The sequence below is a fragment of the Bufo bufo genome, chromosome 5, assembly GCF_905171765.1.
Source record: "Bufo bufo chromosome 5, aBufBuf1.1, whole genome shotgun sequence".
Taxonomy (NCBI): domain Eukaryota; kingdom Metazoa; phylum Chordata; class Amphibia; order Anura; family Bufonidae; genus Bufo; species Bufo bufo.
The window spans coordinates 23,744,744-23,764,583 of NC_053393.1; positions in this window are offsets into that span (position 1 = coordinate 23,744,744).

The following is a 19,840-nucleotide window of genomic DNA, read 5'->3' on the forward strand; positions in this document are numbered from 1 at the left end:
CCAGTCTGTGCCAGTTACTTCATTGTTCGTCTATCCACTACAGAATACAGTTCAAACTTTCACCCTTACCCACAAAGCTCTCCACAGTGCTGCACCTCCATACATCTCCTCCCTCATTTCCGTCTACCACCCTACTCTCCATAATTCATGCCTCTCACTCCCGTCATCAAAACTTTTCTCGAGCTACTCCTACTCTCTGGAATATCTGCACCAGAATATCAGGTAATTTCCCAACCGCCCTACCTTCAAACGTACCTTTAAAAAACACATCTTTTCAGACAGGCTTATCATGTTTCCTAAAATGACTGTTCCACGAGTAACCTCTCCCCTACCAACTCCTCAGACCTAAACTCGATCCTCTAACAGTCCTACACCCGAAGCAGATCGGCCTTCACCACTGCTTTCAGTACAAAAATGGCTTGACTAGTACATATCACAATCAACTACATTTTGTGTCACCCCCATTTCCTTACAGATTGTAAACTCTTGCGAGCAGGGCCTAGCGTTTCAGTTATATATTAGCCAGTTACATTGTGATGTCTTTTGTTTTGTACATGAACCCTCTGAATTGTAAAGCGCTGCAGAATATGGTGGCGCTAGAGAAATAAATATTATTATTATGAGGGACGTTAGGTATGGGGCACAGTGTGACTGGGGGGCACTGTGTGGTTGGCACTATTCTGAGGGACACTATGTGGCTGTCATTGTTGGAGGTCATGGAGCAGTTTTCACTAATAGAGAGAACTATGTGGCAGCCACAATTATGGAGGGGGAAAATATCTCAGATGCGAATACCCCTTTAAATTTTATTGTGACCCATAGGTAGGGGCATAGCTAGAGGCCCACAGGTCCTGGAGCAAAAGTGAAGCTTGGGCCCCACTTCTCTCAGTCCATTGTGGCAAGGGGCAGGGGTGCACCGAGTCTTTCTTCTGCCTGAGGCAAAAATTTAAATGCCCCCCCCCCCCATGGCAAACTCTCAACCTAACCCCTTCCCTCCAGCCCTACTGTTAAAGACATACCTAGAAAACATTACATACAGCACTACAAAACATGCAGGGTAACACAGCCTCACCAATTCCAAGTTGTAAAAGGTTCCTTCTGAAGTTCTTAAATGGAAATAAGCGGCTGAGTAATTAGGACAGGGTAACCTTTTACTGCCACCCATATGCTGGGATGTAGAAAATTTTCCCTCTACTCATAGGAAATATCAGAGCTGTCACCTTGATTGCACGGGAATCTCATTAAATCCCGGAAAACGCTGAGCTCAGCACAGGTAAGAAGCCAGGAAGCGGCACAGGGATGTGAAATCATCACAAGTTAATGTTTTGCCAAACACTGCATGATTTATCTACCCTGCCCTCGTCAGATAATTCAATTACTTACCATTGGGACCAGGTCATAAGTTTTTTTTCGTTTTGTCGAATTTGGTACGAGGCAGAGTTACTGTTTTTTTTTTTTCAGCAGGCCGTAATACGGTATTTATATACAATACACCCCAACCTTGTTGGAGCTCAACATCTATTCGCACAGTAGGTGTTTCACAGAATGAGAAATTAAGCTTTTGCAGTACATTTTCTTGACACTAGATGGCGCTGTAAAATATTGCACTACATGAAACTCAAATAAAAATGCTTTGTGCCTCAGCAGCACACCTTGTGGCCAGGGGTGGCATTGCAAGTAAAAATAATCAGTTTAGGAGTATCTAAGGATGTACAAGGAGGAACAACATCATTTGTGCAAACCAATGCTTTATTTAGGAATATATGAGGTCATATGTTTGTGATATTCTAGTATGTAAGACCTGTGGCTCAGAGCTGGCCAGGTTTAGTCGATCCTGGAACTGAGGATTAGGCCTCCTGCACACAGACGTTTTTTTAGCGGTCCGCAAAAACGGTTTCCGTTGTTCCGTGATCCATGTCCGTTTTTTCTTCCGTGGGTCTTCCTTGATTTTTGGAGGATCCTCGGACATGAAAAATGAAAAAAAAAATCTAAGTCAAGTTTGCCATTGAAATGATAGGAAAAAACGGACACGGATCACGGACACGGATCACGGACGCGGATGACAATCTTTTGTGCATCCGTTATTTTTCACGGACCCATTGACTTGAATGGGTCCGCGAACAGTTGACCGTGAAAAAAATAGGACAGGTCCTATTCTTTTCACGGCCAGGAAACACGGATCACGGATGCGGCTGCCAAACGGTGCATTTTCAGATTTTTCCACGGACCCATTGAAAGTCAATGGGTCCGCGAAAAAAATAAACTGAAAACGGAACCACGGACGCGGATGCACACAACGGTCGTGTGCATGAGGCCTTTAAAAGTTCCCATTAAATTGCTTTCTGGCATAGCATTGAGAACTTCTTATCAAGTAGGACGCCTAGACAGTGGTATATAGTTATATATTTAGTAGTTTGGTAAGAAGACAGTAAGGCAGTAAGCTCAGACTACACAGGGTTTTCTTGTTGTCTGTTACTATGGAGATGTATAGATCTGAATAGGAGCTGTAGACAAAATATTAGGACATTTTTAATTAAAAATCTATTGCAAAGTTCCATAATTTTTCACTTTAGATGTAGTGAGACATTAAACAATGGGCATCAATCGGTGGAAATTTCTTTTACAATGTAGATTCCAGAAACAGACAAAAGTTATGCTCATGGGAAATTTCCTCCAGGTCAGACTGGCCTTCAGAAGTACATGTCTTATTTATTGCCATTAGTACCTAACATAAAATATGGACCAACGGCTGCATTAGAGGGGTCGTACAACTTTAGAAACACAGCGCCACACCTGTCCACAGGGTACGTGTAGTATTGCAGATGAGCCCTATTCACTTCATCACAGCTAAGCTGTGATACAAGACATGTTTTTTTAAAAATTCCATACAACCAATTGAAATCCAACAGTCTACTACTCAAACTAGTCACAAAGCAAGCCAAGCCCATCCATTGAAGACAGATTAGAAAATGGGTGCACAACTGGGACCCAATGCGGCATGTGGCCCACAAGGTCTTTAGGTGCTGACCCCAACCATAAAGACACAGATGCAGTGCTGTCAATGGGGGGCTCCAATGAGCTGACAGTATCCTGGGGGAGATGTATGCCTAGTAATATCATGAGGGACACCATGTGGCTGACATTGGTATGGGGCACGGTGTGACTGGGGGGCACTGTGTGGTTGGTACTATTATGAAGGACACCATGTGGCTGTCATTGTTGGAGGTTATGGAGCAGTTTGCACTAATAGGGAGAACTATGTGGCAGCCACTGTTGAGGGGGGGGGGGGGATGTATCATAAAAGCTTCAGATGCGAAGGCCCCGCAAATGTTATTGTGATCCTTAGTCAGGAGCATAGCTAGAGGAGTATAAGTCCTGGAGCAAGAGTGAAGCTGTGGCCCCACTTCCCTCCAGCCCTACTGTTAAAGACATACTAGACATACTTGGAAAACATTACATACAAAACATACATGGGAATAAAGCACCATATACCTCTTACATCCAGTGACGTCTCTGTAGATGATGAGTTTAACACACAGACATCTTAGTTTCCATTATCCTCCAACCTTCTGAACATCCCATTCTGCAACCCCCAATACTGTGCCCGCTGTGCTACCCAATACCATACTGCAGAAACAGTGCCCTGAAAATACTTGTACCACACAGATAGTGCCCTCTTCAATAATTATTCAATAATATAGTGCCCTAAAAATAAGTGGCTCGGGGACCAAACGTTGACATTTTGGGTCCATGGCCTGGAAACTCCCCAGATCTTAATCCCATTGAGAACTTGTGGTCAATCCTCAAGAGGCGGGTGGACAAACAAAAACCCACTAATTCTGACAAACTCCAAGAAGTGATTATGAAAGAATGGGTTACTATCAGTCAGGAATTGGCCCAGAAGTTGATTGAGAGCATGCCCAGTCGGATTGCAGAGGTCCTGAAAAAGAAGGGCCAACACTGCAAATACTGACTCTTTGCATAAATGTCATGTAATTGTCGATAAAAGCCTTTGAAACGTATGAAGTGCGTGTAATTATATTTCACTACATCACAGAAACAACTGAAGCAAAGATCTAAAAGCAGTTTAGCAGCAAACTTTGTGAAAACTAATATTTGTGTCATTCTCAAAACTTTTGGCCACGACTGTACACTGGTGCAAAAACTACCCCCTTATAAGGTGTGCCAGTACAAAAAATATACTTTATAATGTGCGCCAGTACAAAATTATATCTTTACAATGGGACCCAGTGCAAAAAATACCCCCTTATAATGTGTGCCAGTACAAAAAAAATACCCCCTTATAATGTGTATCAGTAAGGCCCTCTTCACACGGGCATCGCGGGTGAGGGCCGGATGCATTCAGGGTGCATTGCGGGAAACACGCGCGAGTAGGCACGCAATTGCAGTCAGTTTTGTCTGCGATTGCGTTCCGATGTTCAGTTTTTTCCGCGGGAGTGCAATGCGTTTTGCATGCGCGTGCTAAAAAATTAAATGTGGTACCCAGACCTGAACCCGGACTTCTTCACTGAAGTTCGGGTTTGGGTTTAGTGTTCTGCAGATTTTATTATTTTCCATTATAACATGGTTATAAGGGAAAATAATAGCATTCTTAATACAGAATGCTAAGTATAATGTCAATTGAGGGTTAAAAAATAATAAAAACACACCTCACCTCATCCACTTGATCGCGCAGCCGGCATCGTCTTCTTTCTTCTTCTTTCAGGACCTGCAAAAGGACCTTTGATGACGTAATCGCGCTCACCACGTGGTGAGCATGGTTACGTCAGAGCAGGTCCTGCTGAATGAAGATAGAAAACTTCTATCTTTATTCAGCAGGACCTGCGCCGACGTCACCATGCTCACCACGTGGTGAGCGCGATTACGTCATCAAAGGTCCTTTTGCAGGTCCTGAAAGAAGAAGAAAGAAGACGATGCCGGCTGCGCGATCAAGTGGATGAGGTGAGGTGTGTTTTTATTATTTTTTAACCCTCAATTGACATTATACTTAGCATTCTGTATTAAGAATGCTATTATTTTCCCTTATAACAATGTTATAAGTATTATAGTAGTTATATTCTTGTACATAGGAGGCAGTATTATAGTAGTTATATTCTTGTACCCAATATGGCGACGTCTGCTGCACAAGACTCTGACGCCGGGGAACTATCAGATGCAGGCAGCGGCTCCGATGTCTCGGATAAGAGACCCAGAGACCCACCTCTCTCAGAACGAACCCTGCGTCGGGTCCTTGAATCTGCCCTCTCGCCTTTGAAACAAGACCTGTCTGATATTAAGGACGACATGAAGCATCTGGGGCAGAGAGTGGTGGTGTTAGAAGCCACTCAGGAGGCCATTATGACCTATGAAGGTAAAGCGTCGGAGGTACTGGCGTCTCATAAGGCCTTACTGAACGATGCCTTCCTGAAATTGGAAGATCAAGAGAACCGCAGCCGCCGGCGCAATATCCGCATCCGCGGCCTACCTGAGTCGTTTGCTGCGGAGGCCTTACCGACAGTGGCACGTAAATTGTTTTCCAAGCTGCTTGATCCTGACAGAGCGGCGGGAATCGTGGTGGAACGCATACACAGGGCATTACGCCCCAGGCCTAAACCGCAAGAACCGCCACGTGATGTAATCTGCGGCTTATTGAGCTACGTTGATACCGCAGCCATCCTTAAAAGCCAAAGAGAAATGGAGGTACTGGAATATGAAAATACCCCGATCCAGATGTTCCAGGACATTGCGCCATCCACCTTGGCCAAACGGCGCCTTCTCAAGCCTCTCCTGGAAATCCTGAGGAAAACCTCGACCCCATTCCGCTTGTTATACCCCTTTGGGTTGGCGATCTCCAGGAATGGTAATCTACTCACCATGCGCTCACCTGCTGACCTGGATTCTGTCTGGCGATCCCTGGACGTTCCTCCGATGGAAATCCCCTCATGGTTACCGGCTGACCAAGATGGCGCCCTTCCCATACCACCTCGTGTGACCGCTTGGCAAACAGCGTCTGCGGGCAAGTCGGATCGTTCGGGACGCGGCAGGATGGATAGAGATCCCACCTGATTAGAGATGCTCGTAAGCATACCTTGCTGATATTTCTACCTCCCCAGAATAGGAGATCACTGTTGCTCACCTCCATGCTATACGGGTTACTAAAGGCGGACTTGACCTTTCTACATTCCCAATGTTTTCAATGTTTTTTACATTTTCAATGTTTTATTTTTGTGGCCTATCTCTTAATTGGGCTTAATGTTCTCATATGATGCATAAACGGATCTGTGCCGTTTCACTGCTGTTACGGGACGCTACCTCTGGGACAACGCATTCTGTTCCTCATTGCAGGGTGATGTCCGGACGGATTAAGATGCTGGACACATTTTTTGTTTTTGGTCTCTTTTGTTCAGACCATAGGTGCTTTACTTGCCCCCTCGCCAGTCCAACCCTGTCTTGGCTGGTGTTAGGTAGAGTACCAACCCCTCCTCGGACGGGTGTCTTGTCTGAGTTACTCACTTGTCAACTTGACATGTTTAATGTTCTCTCATTAATTTTTTGTTCTTTTGTGTTTCCCTCACCTTCTTTCCCTTCTCCTGCTCATATCATCTGTATGCTTTTCCATACTTCCATGGTTGTTTTATGCATTTACTCACCTGACTGTATGCAGTAATGTCCTCTATAGTGGTAGCCTCACTAAACGCGCACGGGCTGAACGAGCCATGTAAAAGGTCTCAAACACTATCTCTCCTTCTGAAAGATAAGGTCTCTGTGGCCTTTTTGCAAGAGACCCATTTCAGGACGGGCAAAATTCCTAAACTTCCCCCTAAGAAATTTGTCCAGTGGTTTCACAGTACTCATGATTCCGCCAGCAGAGGGGTTAGTATAGCGGTGCATAAATGCCTCCCCTTTAAACACGCAGCTATCCTAGCAGACCCTGAGGGCAGGTACATTTTTGTAAGAGGCTTACTGGGCGAGTCTCCAGTGACCTTTGCTAACCTGTACGCTCCCAATAAAGGCCAAGTACCATGGCTCGTTCAGACCCTTGCTGCGTTATCCTCCTTCTCTGAGGGCTTACTAGTATTGGGGGGCGACTTCAATGTTGCCCTGGAGCCAGCGGTGGACACCTCGGCGGGTAGACCTTCTGTATCTTATAGGCTCTTGAAAAGACTGAAAACCTCTCTGAGGAAACTTAAAGTATTAGATGTCTGGCGGGCCTTGAACCCCAATGGCCGAGATTATACATTTTACTCACATGCTAAACTATCTTTCCACAGATTGGATTATATTTTCCTGTCTGGTTCACATGTACATAATGTCTCTGGGGCCCGGATAGGTAATATAACATTATCCGACCATGCCCCTGTTATTATTAACTTTTCCCTGTCCGGGCCACAGAGAAAGGAGCGCTTGTGGCGTCTCAATGATACCCTGATCTTAGATCCTAGACACGCAGGTAAACTTAAGGCCTCAATATCTGAATTTTTCACGCTTAATGATACCCCAGATTCACCTCCTTCTCCTTCTATACTGTGGGAATCCCATAAGGTGGTCCTAAGGGGGGAACTTATTGCTTTGGGCGCTTTTGTGAAAAAACAAAGGACACAAGCCCTGGATGCCTTATTGGCGCCCATAGCCCGTCTGGAATCTTCTCACAAGGAATCTAGGGCTATAAGCATCCTAGCAGAGCTAATTGAAGCCAGAACAAAATTAAAAAATCTACTGAATGTCACCTCAGCAAAGTTGGTCCTACGTTCCCGATTCAAGGCCTATGCTCATGGGGATAGAGGAAACAGACTGATGTCGGCAATTGCCAAGAAGCAGTTTTCTGACTCCTTTGTTTCCTCTATTAAAGACTCCAAGGGCAAATTACATAAGTCCACCCCAGATGTCGCCAAGGCATTTTGCGCCTTCTATGAGGCCTTATATAATTTGCCATCCCCAAATGGGACTACCCCTGGAGATTTATCCAAGGCCACTGACAAATTTTTGCAGTCTCTACACCTCCCCTCTGTATCCTCATCAAAAGCTTCCCTCCTGACTAAGCCCATTTCTGACTCAGAGGTTCGCAAGGTCCTCATGTCTATCCCGTCAGGTAAAAGCCCCGGACCGGATGGATTTTCCATTGCATACTATAAATCCTTTCAGGATGTGTTAATCCCACGGTTCAGGAACTTGTGCAACTACCTTCTGACAGGAGGGTCTCTCGCTTCTCATTCCTTATTGGCGCACATTACTGTCCTCCATAAGGAAAACAAAGATCCAACATGCTGCAGTAACTATAGGCCAATATCTTTACTTAATAATGATGTGAAGTGGTGGGCGAAGATTCTGGCTACTAGGCTCCAGGATGTTCTCCCTGACATTGTACATGAGGAACAAGTAGGTTTTGTCCATGGCAGACATGGGTCTGAGAACACGGTGCGGCTTTTACATCTTGTGAATTGGGCCAAGAGATCCTCCAAGCCTTTAGTCCTGGTGAGCATGGATGCGGAAAAAGCCTTCGACAGGGTCAGCTGGCTCTTTATGTCGCGGACCCTGTCGAAGTTTGGCCTCCCAGACCAGTTCATTAGTGCTGTCAACACCCTATATTCGGCCCCCTCTGCCATTGTCAAGGTCAATGGAGCATTATCCCCACCATTTCGCATCACCAACGGGACAAGACAGGGGTTCCCCCTCTCCCCGGCACTATTTGTACTAGTTATGGAAACTCTTTTGTGTAAAATTAGATCGGACCCTGTTATTAGAGGCCTTCAGATTGGCCCACAAACCCATGTTACTGCAGCATTCGCGGATGACCTTTTAGTCATGACCTCCAACCCTGCAGAAGCCTTGCCCAAGTTGTTGAATACTTTTGAGGACTTTGGATTTGTATCCAACTTCAAAATAAATTATGGGAAATCCATGGCACTTAATATTTCTTGCCCCCAATCTGTAGTTAATAGTCTTAAACGTACCACCCCATTTATCTGGGCCTCCAGAGACATTACGTTTTTGGGAACGCATGTTTCGGCCAATATTCAGGACCTAGCATCCCTTAACTATGTTCCACTCCTGCAAGGGGTTCGCACCTATTTACAGAATCTGAAACTCCCTTTTGTTTCATGGATAGGGAGGAAAAACTATCTGAAAACTTTCATCCTCCCCAAATTTCTTTACTTGCTGCAAGCCATACCTATATGGTTGCCAAATTCATACTTTTAAGAGGTCCGCCGAGTGTTCACGCGCTTTCTCTGGAATGGCAAGTCACCACGCATTGCCTATTCTGTTCTTACAAGAGATAAGACGTTTGGAGGCTTTGGGATGCCTGATGTAAAGTCATATTACACTGCTGTTCAGTTATGTAGATGTGTAGCTGCCCTGACCCGCAAATCTAGCTCCCTTTGCTCACGGCTTGAATCTGTACTACTCACCAACCAGGACCAGCTTACTCTATGGGGTGTTAGACCCTTTTCAGCCAATCATTACGCCTCGTCCCCAGTTTGGAAGGGAATGCTAGTAGAATGGTCTAAAATGGTCAAATCCCAGCAGTTTAGCTTTCCTAATCCTCGCATGCCTCTCAAATTGTTACAGAGCTATATTCATCCTTCTGTGTCAAACCCCTCTGGGATTTGGTCTAGGCTCGCTGGCTTGTCCCTGCGGGATGTCCTTCTCCCAGATGGTAGTTTGCAATGGGATTTAATAATGGACCGCCCCGAAATTAAGACAGCTCCCTTTTTCCATTTGGCAGATTTCAAGAGAGACACCAAGTTATGCGTTGGAACCTTTGCTAGTAGTAGCTCCCCTTCTTGGCTTGAGCAGAAAGTCCTGGCCCCTAGGCCTCCCCTTAGGCCATTATCCCAGATGTATAAGGAAATGCTTTCCTCCTTACCACCAGAGTTCGGTTATGTGGCTTCTTGGGAACGAGAGCTTTCTGTGACCCTGATGGAACCGGAGAGAGCCTTTGTTTTGGCCCACTTGCACGGCTTCAGTCGTTGTGTAAGAGTTCAGGAGAATTCCTTTAAGCTGTTAAGTAGGTGGTATAAAACTCCTGAATTCTTGCACAAACTTAATCCTGAGGTACCCGAAGTGTGCTGGAGATGTGGCATAGAAACCGGTTCATTATCACACATCTAGTGGTTCTGCCATAAGATTCAACCGTTTTGGAAACTAATAGAATCAATGATAAATAGCGTTTGCAAAACCAAAGTCGTCTTGGATGCCAAACTTGTCCTACTGTGGTGCCCTAATATCACGCTAACCCCAGCCAAGAATAATCTCCCTACAATGCTGATCACAGCAGCTAGATTACTAGTTCCCTTTTTGTGGAAAACTGATTCCCCTCCAAATCTCAGTATGTGGACGGACAAGGTAGATCAAATTTACCGCTTTGAGGAACTGGCGCATTGGGAAACAAACTCACGCCACTGCTTCCTAAAGCTATGGTCCCCGTGGAAATCACATAGGAATTTCACATGATAGAGCAGGAACCCTTCCCTTCTCTGGTTTTTTCCCCCAACCTACCCTTTTGTCTCCCCCATTACCCCCCTCTCTCTTTTCTTTTCTTTTGATGTATATTTCTGAAGAAGATGATAATCGCTGGTATTGTTTACACATGACTTGTATGCTGGATAACTATTGTGACTCTTAATGTTATGATACTGATGTCTTGTGTAGGCGTGTGGCCTTATTTTCTTACCTCAATAAAAAGAAATATGGTTAAGAATATAACTACTATAATACTGCTCCTATGTACAAGAATATAACTACTATAATACTGCTCCTATGTACAAGAATATAACTACTATAATACTGCTCCTATGTACAATAATATAACTACTATAATACTGCTCCTATGTACAAGAATATAACTACTATAATACTGCTCCTATGTACAAGAATATAACTACTATAATACTGCTCCTATGTACAAGAGTATAACTACTATAATACTGCTCCTATGTACAAGAATATAACTACTATAATACTACCTCCTATGTACAAGAGTATAACTACTATAATACTGCTCCTATGTACAAGAATATAACTACTATAATACTGCTCATATGTACAAGAATATAACTACTATAATACTGCTCATATGTACAAGAATATAACTACTATAATACTGCTCCTATGTACAAGAATATAACTACTATAATACTGCCTCCTATGTACAAGAATATAACTACTATAATACTGCTCCTATGTACAAGAATATAACTACTATAATACTGCTCATATGTACAAGAATATAACTACTATAATACTACTCCTATGTACAAGAATATAACTACTATAATACTGTCCCTATGTACAAGAATATAACTGCTATAATACTGCTCCTATGTACAAGAATATAACTACTATAATACTGCTCCTATGTACAAGAATATAACTACTATAATACTGCCTCCTATGTACAAGAATATAACTACTATAATACTGCTCCTATGTACAAGAATATAACTACTATAATACTGCCTCCTATGTACAAGAATATAACTACTATAATACTGCCTCCTATGTACAAGAATATAACTACTATAATACTGCTCCTATGTACAAGAATATAACTACTATAATACTGCTCCTATGTACAAGAATATAACTACTATAATACTGCTCCTATGTACAAGAATATAACTACTATAATACTGCCTCCTATGTACAAGAATATAACTACTATAATACTGCTCCTATGTACAAGAATATAACTACTATAATACTGCTCCTATGTACAGGAATATAACTACTATAATACTGCCTCCTATGTACAAGAATATAACTACTATAATACTGCCTCCTATGTACAAGAATATAAAAAGTCTACACACCCCTGTTAAAATGTCAGGTTTCTGTGATGTAAAAAAATGAGACAAAGATAAATCATTTCAGAACTTTTTCCACCTTTGTGTGACCTATAAACTGTACAATCAATATAAAAACGAACCGAAATCTTTTAGGTAGCGGGACAAAAATATATAAAAATAAAATAATATGGTTGCATAAGTGTGCACACTCTTAACCACCTCCGGACCGCCTAACGCAGGATTGCGTTCCGGAGGTGGCAGCGCTGCGCAGAGTCACGCATATACGCGTCATCTCGCGAGACGCGAGATTTCGCTCAAAGCCGGCCCGCGCATGCGCATCGCGGGCCGGCAAAATTAAAAGAAGTATTTCGTCACCAGCCTGCCAGCAGCGATCATTGGCTGGCAGGCTGGCGATTTTCAAAAAATCCAATCCAAAGTCATATAACAGATCATATTAGTAAATATGATCTGTTATATGGCTTCTCTGCTCCTGTGCTGGTCCTTTTCGTCGGTTGGATCCAGCACAGGAGCAGACTGAACTGTGAGTAGCACCAACACTACACCTTAGCCCCAGATCACCCACCTGCACCCCAATTAACCCTTTGATCACCCCTTTGATCGCACCTGTCAATCACTAGTGAAAGGAAAAAAAGTGATCAGTGTAAACTGTCACTTTTTTTTTTTCACTGGTATTGGCTGTTAGGTTTTAGGGATAGTTTAGGCCCCTTGGTTAGGTAGTTAGCGTCAGTTAGCGCCCACCCCACCGCACCGCAGTCACTTTTATTCGCTGAATAGCGTATCGCTAATCAGCATTTGTACTTTTATAGTATCTGTAAGTGATCAAAACTGATCACAGTCAGATCTATAATAGTATTAGTGTCACTTTAGTTCGCCCTCCATCCAAAACGCAGTGTTTGCCCGATCAGGCCTGATCGGTCGCCCACACGTGCGTTCACCCACGCCCGCCCCACCGCAGTGACAAAAAATATATATTTTTTGATCACTGCACATTCATTTTACACGCACTGCGGCGATAAAAAAATCAGTTTTGATATTTTTTATCAACCGCAGCGGCCTCCGGTACTTCGCTAGCCTCCCCTTTGTAAGACAGGTTTGCTTTTTTTCTTGGGTAGTCTCAGGGAATACCCCTAAATTTAGTAGTCCAAAATGTCAAACAGGGGGTATTCTTCTGAAGAGGCCTACAGGATTCTGACCCAGTCGGATGAGGAGTGGGAACCCTCATCTGACGAATCTAGCGGGTCAGAATATGAACCTGTGGAAAGCAGTGGCTCTCTGACCCAAAGTTCGGACGAGGAGGTGGAGGTCCCTGGCAGCACCAGGCGTACCCGGCCCCGTGTCGCTAGACCACAGGTTACGCAGGATCCGCTTCAAGAGCAGCAGAGTGGGGCTGTCGCTGCCGGATCACGTGGTGAGGCATACACCAGCAGCGCAGCCCTCCCTGGACCTAGTACCAGCACTGCCGTACAACCTGGTGAAGTAGCGAGCACCAGAAGGGCAGTTGAAGCTGGTACGGTGGCACGTGCAATAGTTACCCCGTCGCAGCCACCGCACAGACAGGCCCGTAGAGCCCCTAGAGTCCCTGAGGTGCTGGCAAATCCTGATTGGCAGTCACCAACTTCAGATGCACCAGTAGTTCCCCCTTTCACCGCCCAGTCTGGAGTTCGGGTTGAGACGGCTCAAATCGGTTCGGCCCTGGGATTTTTTGAGCTGTTCTTGACTGCGGAGCTCTTGGACTTAGTCGTGGCAGAGACCAACCAGTATGCCACACAATTTATAACCGCCAACCCGGGAAGCTATTATGCCCAGCCTTTCCGGTGGAAACCAGTCCAAGTTTCCGAACTTAAAATTTTTTTGGGCCTTCTCCTCAACATGGGCCTGACAAAAAAGCATGAATTGCGGTCATATTGGTCAACGCACCCAATTCATCACATGCCCATGTTCTCTGCTGCTATGTCCAGGACACGATTTGAGACCATCCTGCGTTTCCTGCACTTTAGCGACAACACCACCTCCCGTCCCAGAGGCCACCCTGCTTTTGACCGGCTCCACAAAATTCGACCCCTCATAGACCATTTCAACATGAAATTTGCAGATTTGTATACCCCTGAGCAAAACATCTGCGTAGATGAGTCCCTAATACATTTTACCGGGCGCCTTGGCTTCAAACAATACATCCCAAGCAAGCGTGCCCGGTATGGGGTCAAATTGTATAAGCTCTGTGAAAGGGCCACAGGCTATACCCACAAATTTCGGATCTATGAGGGAAAAGATCAGACCCTGGAGCCGGTCGGTTGCCCTGACTACCTGGGGAGCAGTGGGAAGACAGTCTGGGACTTGGTGTCACCCTTATTCGGCAAGGGGTACCATCTTTATGTGGACAATTTCTGCACAAGTTTGGCCCTCTTTAGGCATTTGTTTCTAGAACGGATTTGCGCCTGTGGCACCGCGCGAACTAGTCGCGTGGGCTTCCCCCAACGGCTTGTAACCACCCGTCTTGCAATGGGGCAGAGGGCTGCCTTGTGTAACGAAGAACTGCTCGCGGTGAAATGGAGAGACAAGCGTGACGTTTACATGCTCTCCTCCATTCACGCAGACACGACAATCCAAATTGAGCGAGCAACCCGTGTCATTGAAAAGCCCCTCTGTGTCCACGACTATAATGCGCTCATGGGAGGGGTGGACTTCAATGACCAGATGTTGTCTCCGTATTTAGTTTCCCGCAGAACCAGACGCTGGTATAAGAAGGTGTCTGTATATTTAATTCAATTGGCGCTCTACAATAGTTTTGTTCTCTACAGTAAGGCTGGGAGAACAGGATCCTTCCTCAAATTCCAGGAAGAGATCATCGAGAACCTCCTTTACCCAGGAGGTTCCGTGGCCCCATCCACCAGTGTAGTTAGCCGTCTACACGAGCGACATTTCCCCAGTGTCGTTCCTGGTACCTCAACCCAACCGTCACCCCGAAAAAGATGTCGTGTCTGTAGCAGGAGTGGAATAAGGCGTGACACCCGCTATTTCTGTCCTGACTGTGCTGACCACCCTGCCCTATGCTATGGAGAGTGTTTCCGGAAGTACCACACACAGGTACACCTAGCATAGGGATCACATCTCACCAGGACAGGCACACAGGGCTATTAGGGCCCATTCACTTACAGCTGCTGCAAACCTCTCCTTTCACCTGGGATAAAGTGCATAACGTACTTCGCCACATCTTTGGGCGATTTGCGCTTTGCACATTGTCCCATGGGGAAGGAGAGGTTTGTTCTATAAAGGTAAAAAAAACTAAACAAAAAAAAAATACCGGTAAGTAAAAAAGTTAAACGTTCAGTTAAAAAAGTTTAAAAAAAGTTTCTATGTTCTGTTCAACAGTTAATAAAGTTATTGCTTTGCGGCCTGGTTTTTTCTTTTTTGTTTTGTTTTTTTTACCTTTCAGGTGGACCAACCGATCGACCAGCTGCAGCACTGATGTGCATTCGGACAGAAGCATTGCGCTGCTGTCAGATTACACGCAAGTCGGTGTATGCAGCGCTGCAAGACGAGATTTCTCCTCTGCAGTAAAAGATACGTTTGCCGAGGCATATGAGCTGAGGAGGTGGCGGTGTTCATATACTTTGGCAAACACTTTGTATATATAAAAAAAAAAATCCCGGCAATGATTTATTCATCCACATCGATTGATGTGAATGGAGAAATCTGGTTTGCCAGGGCATACGAGCTGAAGTGGGTATGGATGTTGGGCGGAGCTCCTATGTCCTGGCAGACGCCTTTCCCCTCCTTTTTCTTTTTTTGGCAGAGATTTTTTCATCCACATTGATCGATGCGAATGAAGAAATCTGTGCCGTTCATTTTTTTCTTTCAGCCCAGAGGCTGAACGGAAAAAAAAAATCTCATTACCCGTATGCTCAATATAAGGAGAATAGCAGAAACTCCTAATGCTGGGCATACATGTAATGATTGCGGAGACCCTCAAATGCCAGGGCAGTACAAACACCCCACAAATAACACCATTTTGGAAAGAAGACACCCCAAGGTATTCGCTGAGGGGCTTATTGAGTCCATGAAAGATTGAAATTTTTGTCCCAAGTTAGCGGAAAGGGAGACTTTGTGAGAACAAAATCAAAAAAATTAATTTCCGCTAACTTGTGCCAAAAATTTTTTTTTTCAATGAACTCGCCATGCCCCTCATTGAATACCTTGGGGTGTCTTCTTTCCAAAATGGGGTCACATGTGGGGTATTTATACTGCCCTGGCATTTTAGGGGCCCCAAAGCGTGAGAAGAAGTCTGGTATCCAAATGTCTAAAAATGCCCTCCTAAAAGGAATTTGGGCACCTTTGCCCACCTAGGCTGCAAAAAAGTGTCACACATGTGGTATCTCCGTATTCAGCAGAAGTTGGGGAATATGTTTTGGGGTGTCATTTTACATATACCCATGCTGGGTGAGATAAATATCTTGGTCAAATGCCAACTTAGTATAAAAAAAATGGGAAAAGTTGTCTTTTGCCAAGATATTTCTCTCACCCAGCATGGGTATATGTAAAATGACACCCCAAAACACATTCCCCACCTTCTCCTGAGTACGGAGATACCAGATGTGTGACACTTTTTTGCAGCCTAGGTGGGCAAAGGGGCCCACATTCCAAAGAGCACCAATGTGTTTGGTGTGTCATTTTATATATACCCATACTTAGTGAGAGAAATATCTTGGCAAAAGACAACTTTTCCCATTTTTTTATACAAAGTTGGCATTTGACCAAGATATTTCTCTCACCCAGCATGGGTATATGTAAAAAGACACCCCAAAACACATTCCCTATCTTCTCCTGAGTACGGCGATACCACATGTGTGACACTTTTTTGCAGCCTAGGTGGGCAAAGGGGCCCACATTCCAAAGAGCACCTTTCGGATTTCACAGGTCATTTTTTACTGAATTTGATTTCAAACTCCTTACCACACATTTGGGCCCCTAGAATGCCAGGGCAGTATAACTACCCCACAAGTGACCCCATTTTGGAAAGAAGAGACCACAAGGTATTCGCTGATGGGCATAGTGAGTTCATGGAAGTTTTTATTTTTTGTCACAAGTTAGTGGAATATGAGACTTTGTAAGAAAAAAAAAATCATCATTTTCCGCTAACTTGTGACAAAAAATAAAAAGTTCTATGAACTCACTATGCCCATCAGCGAATACCTTAGGGTGTGTACTTTTTGAAATGGGGTCATTTGTGGGGTGTTTGTACTGTCTGGGCATTGTAGAACCTCAGGAAACATGACAGGTGCTCAGAAAGTCAGAGCTGCTTCAAAAAGCGGAAATTCACATTTTTGTACCATAGTTTGTAAACGCTATAACTTTTACCCAAACCATTTTTTTTTTTACCCAAACATTTTTTTTTTTATCAAAGACATGTAGAACAATAAATTTAGAGCAAAATTTATATATGGATGTAGTTTTTTTTGCAAAATTTGACAACTGAAAGTGAAAAATGTCATTTTTTTGCAAAAAAATCGTTAAATTTCGATTAATAACAAAAAAAGTAAAAATGTCAGCAGCAAAGAAATACCACCAAATGAAAGCTCTATTAGTGAGAAGAAAAGGAGGTAAAATTCATTTGGGTGGTAAGTTGCATGACCGAGCAATAAATGGTGAAAGTAGTGTAGGTCAGAAGTGTAAAAACATTTTGACTTAGCAATATTTGCCCACTCTTCTTTGCAAAAACACTCCAAATCTGTCAGATTGCGAGGGCATCTCCTGGGCACAGCCCTCTTCAGATCACCCCACAGATTTTAACCTCTTAAGGACACATGACGTACCGGTACGTCATGTGTTGTTCCGATCACTGCCGCCCGGCCGGCAGTGATCGGAACCCGGTGCCTGCTCAAATCATTGAGCAGGCACCTAGGCTAAATGCGCGGGGGGGTCCCGTGACCCCCCCATGTCGGCGATCGCGGCAAACCGCAGGTCAATTCAGACCTGCGGTTTGCTGCGATTTCTGCAGTTTCTGGTCCCCGCGGTCCCTGACCGCGGGGATCAGAAACTTTATATGCCGAAAATGATGTTTTATTAACCCCCCCTGCACCCCCGAATGATTTTATGGTGGCGGGAGGTGCAGGGGGAGGGTTGCGGGCGGTGTGGGCGGTGCGGGAGGCGGGCGGTGCGGCAGGCGGGATCGCGATCCCCCGCCCGCCTCCCCTTGTATAATCGTTGGTTTCTAGTGGGTATACCAGGGTGCCAGCACATTGCTGGCACCCTGGTATAAACGGCTGACATCTGCGATGCGATGTCAGCCGTTTAACCCTTTCCATACAGCGGTCCGTACGGACCGCTGTATGGAAAAGGTTAACAGCGCAGGGAGCTCCCTCCCTCTCCCATCGGGGGGCTGCTGTGCCTTTGCAGCCCCCCGATGGGGAGGGAGAGAGCCCCCAGACAGCCCCCCGACAGATCCCCTCCTTACCCTTCCCCGTCTGCGCAGTTCTGACCTGTACTGAGCAGACGGGGAAGGTTCCCATGGCAACAGGACGCCTCTCAGGCATCCTGCTGTCCATGGTGCTGAACAGATCTGTGCTGAAAAGCATAGATCTGTTCAGACAAGTGTAAAATACAGTACAGTGCAATATATATTGTTCTGTACTGTATTATATAGACATCAGACCCACTGGATCTTCAAGAACCAAGTGGGTCTGGGTCAAAAAAAAAGTAAAAAAAAGTTAAAAAAGTAAAAATCAAAAAACACATTTATCACTGATTAAAAATGAAAAAAATAAAATTCCCTACACATGTTTGGTATCGCCGCGTCCGTAACGACCTGATCTATAAAACGGTTATGTTACTTTACCCGAACGGTGAACGCCATAAAAATAAAAAATAAAAAACTATGATGAAATTGAAATTTTGCCCACCTTACTTCCCAAAAAAGGTAATAAAAGTGATCAAAAAAGTCGCATGTACGCCAAAATAGTACCAATCAAACCGTCATCTCCTCCCGCAAAAATCATACCCTACCCAAGATAATCGCCCAAAAACTGAAAAAACTATGGCTCTTAGACTATGGAAACACTAAAACATGATTTTTTTTGTTTAAAAAATGAAATCATTGTGTAAAACTTACATAAATAAAAAAAAAGTATACATATTAGGTATCGCCGCGTCCGTATCGACCGGCTCTATAAAAATATCACATGATCTAACCCCTCAGATGACCACTGTAAAAAAAATTAAAATAAAAACGATGTAAAAAAAGCCATTTTTTGTCATCTTACGTCACAAAAAGTGTAATAGCAAGCAATCAAAAAGTCATATGCACCCCAAAATAGATGCCAATCAAACCGTCATCTCATCCCGCAAAAAATGAGACCCTACTTAAGATAATCGCTCAAAAACTGAAAAAATTATGGCTCTTAGACTATGGAGACACTAAAATATTTTTTTTGTTTTAAAAATGAAATCATTGTGTAAAACTTACATAAATAAAAAAAATTGTATACATATTGGGTATCGCCGTGACAACCTGCTCTATAAAATTACCACATGATCTAACCTGTTGTAAATAACAAAAAATAAAAACGTGCCAAAAAATCTATTTCTTGTTACCTTGCCGCACAAAAAGTGTAATATAGAGCAACCAAAAATCATATGTATCCTAAACTAGTACCAACAAAACTGCCACCCTATCCCGTAGTTTCTAAAATGGTGTCACTTTTTTGGAGTTTCTACTCTAGGGGTGCATCAGGGGGGCTTCAAATGGGACATGGTGTCAAAAAAAACAGTCCAGCAAAATCTGCCTTCCAAAAACCGTATGGCATTCCTTTCCTTCTGCGCCCTGCCGTGTGCCTGTACAGCGGTTTATGACCACATATGGGGTGTTTCTGTAAACTACAGAATCAGGGCCATAAATAATGAGTTTTGTTTGGCTGTTAACCCTTGCTTTGTAACTGTAAAAAAAATATTAAAATGGAAAATCTGCCAAAAAAGTGAAATTTTGAAATTGTATCTCTATTTTCCATTAAATCTTGTGCAACACCTAAAGGGTTAACAAA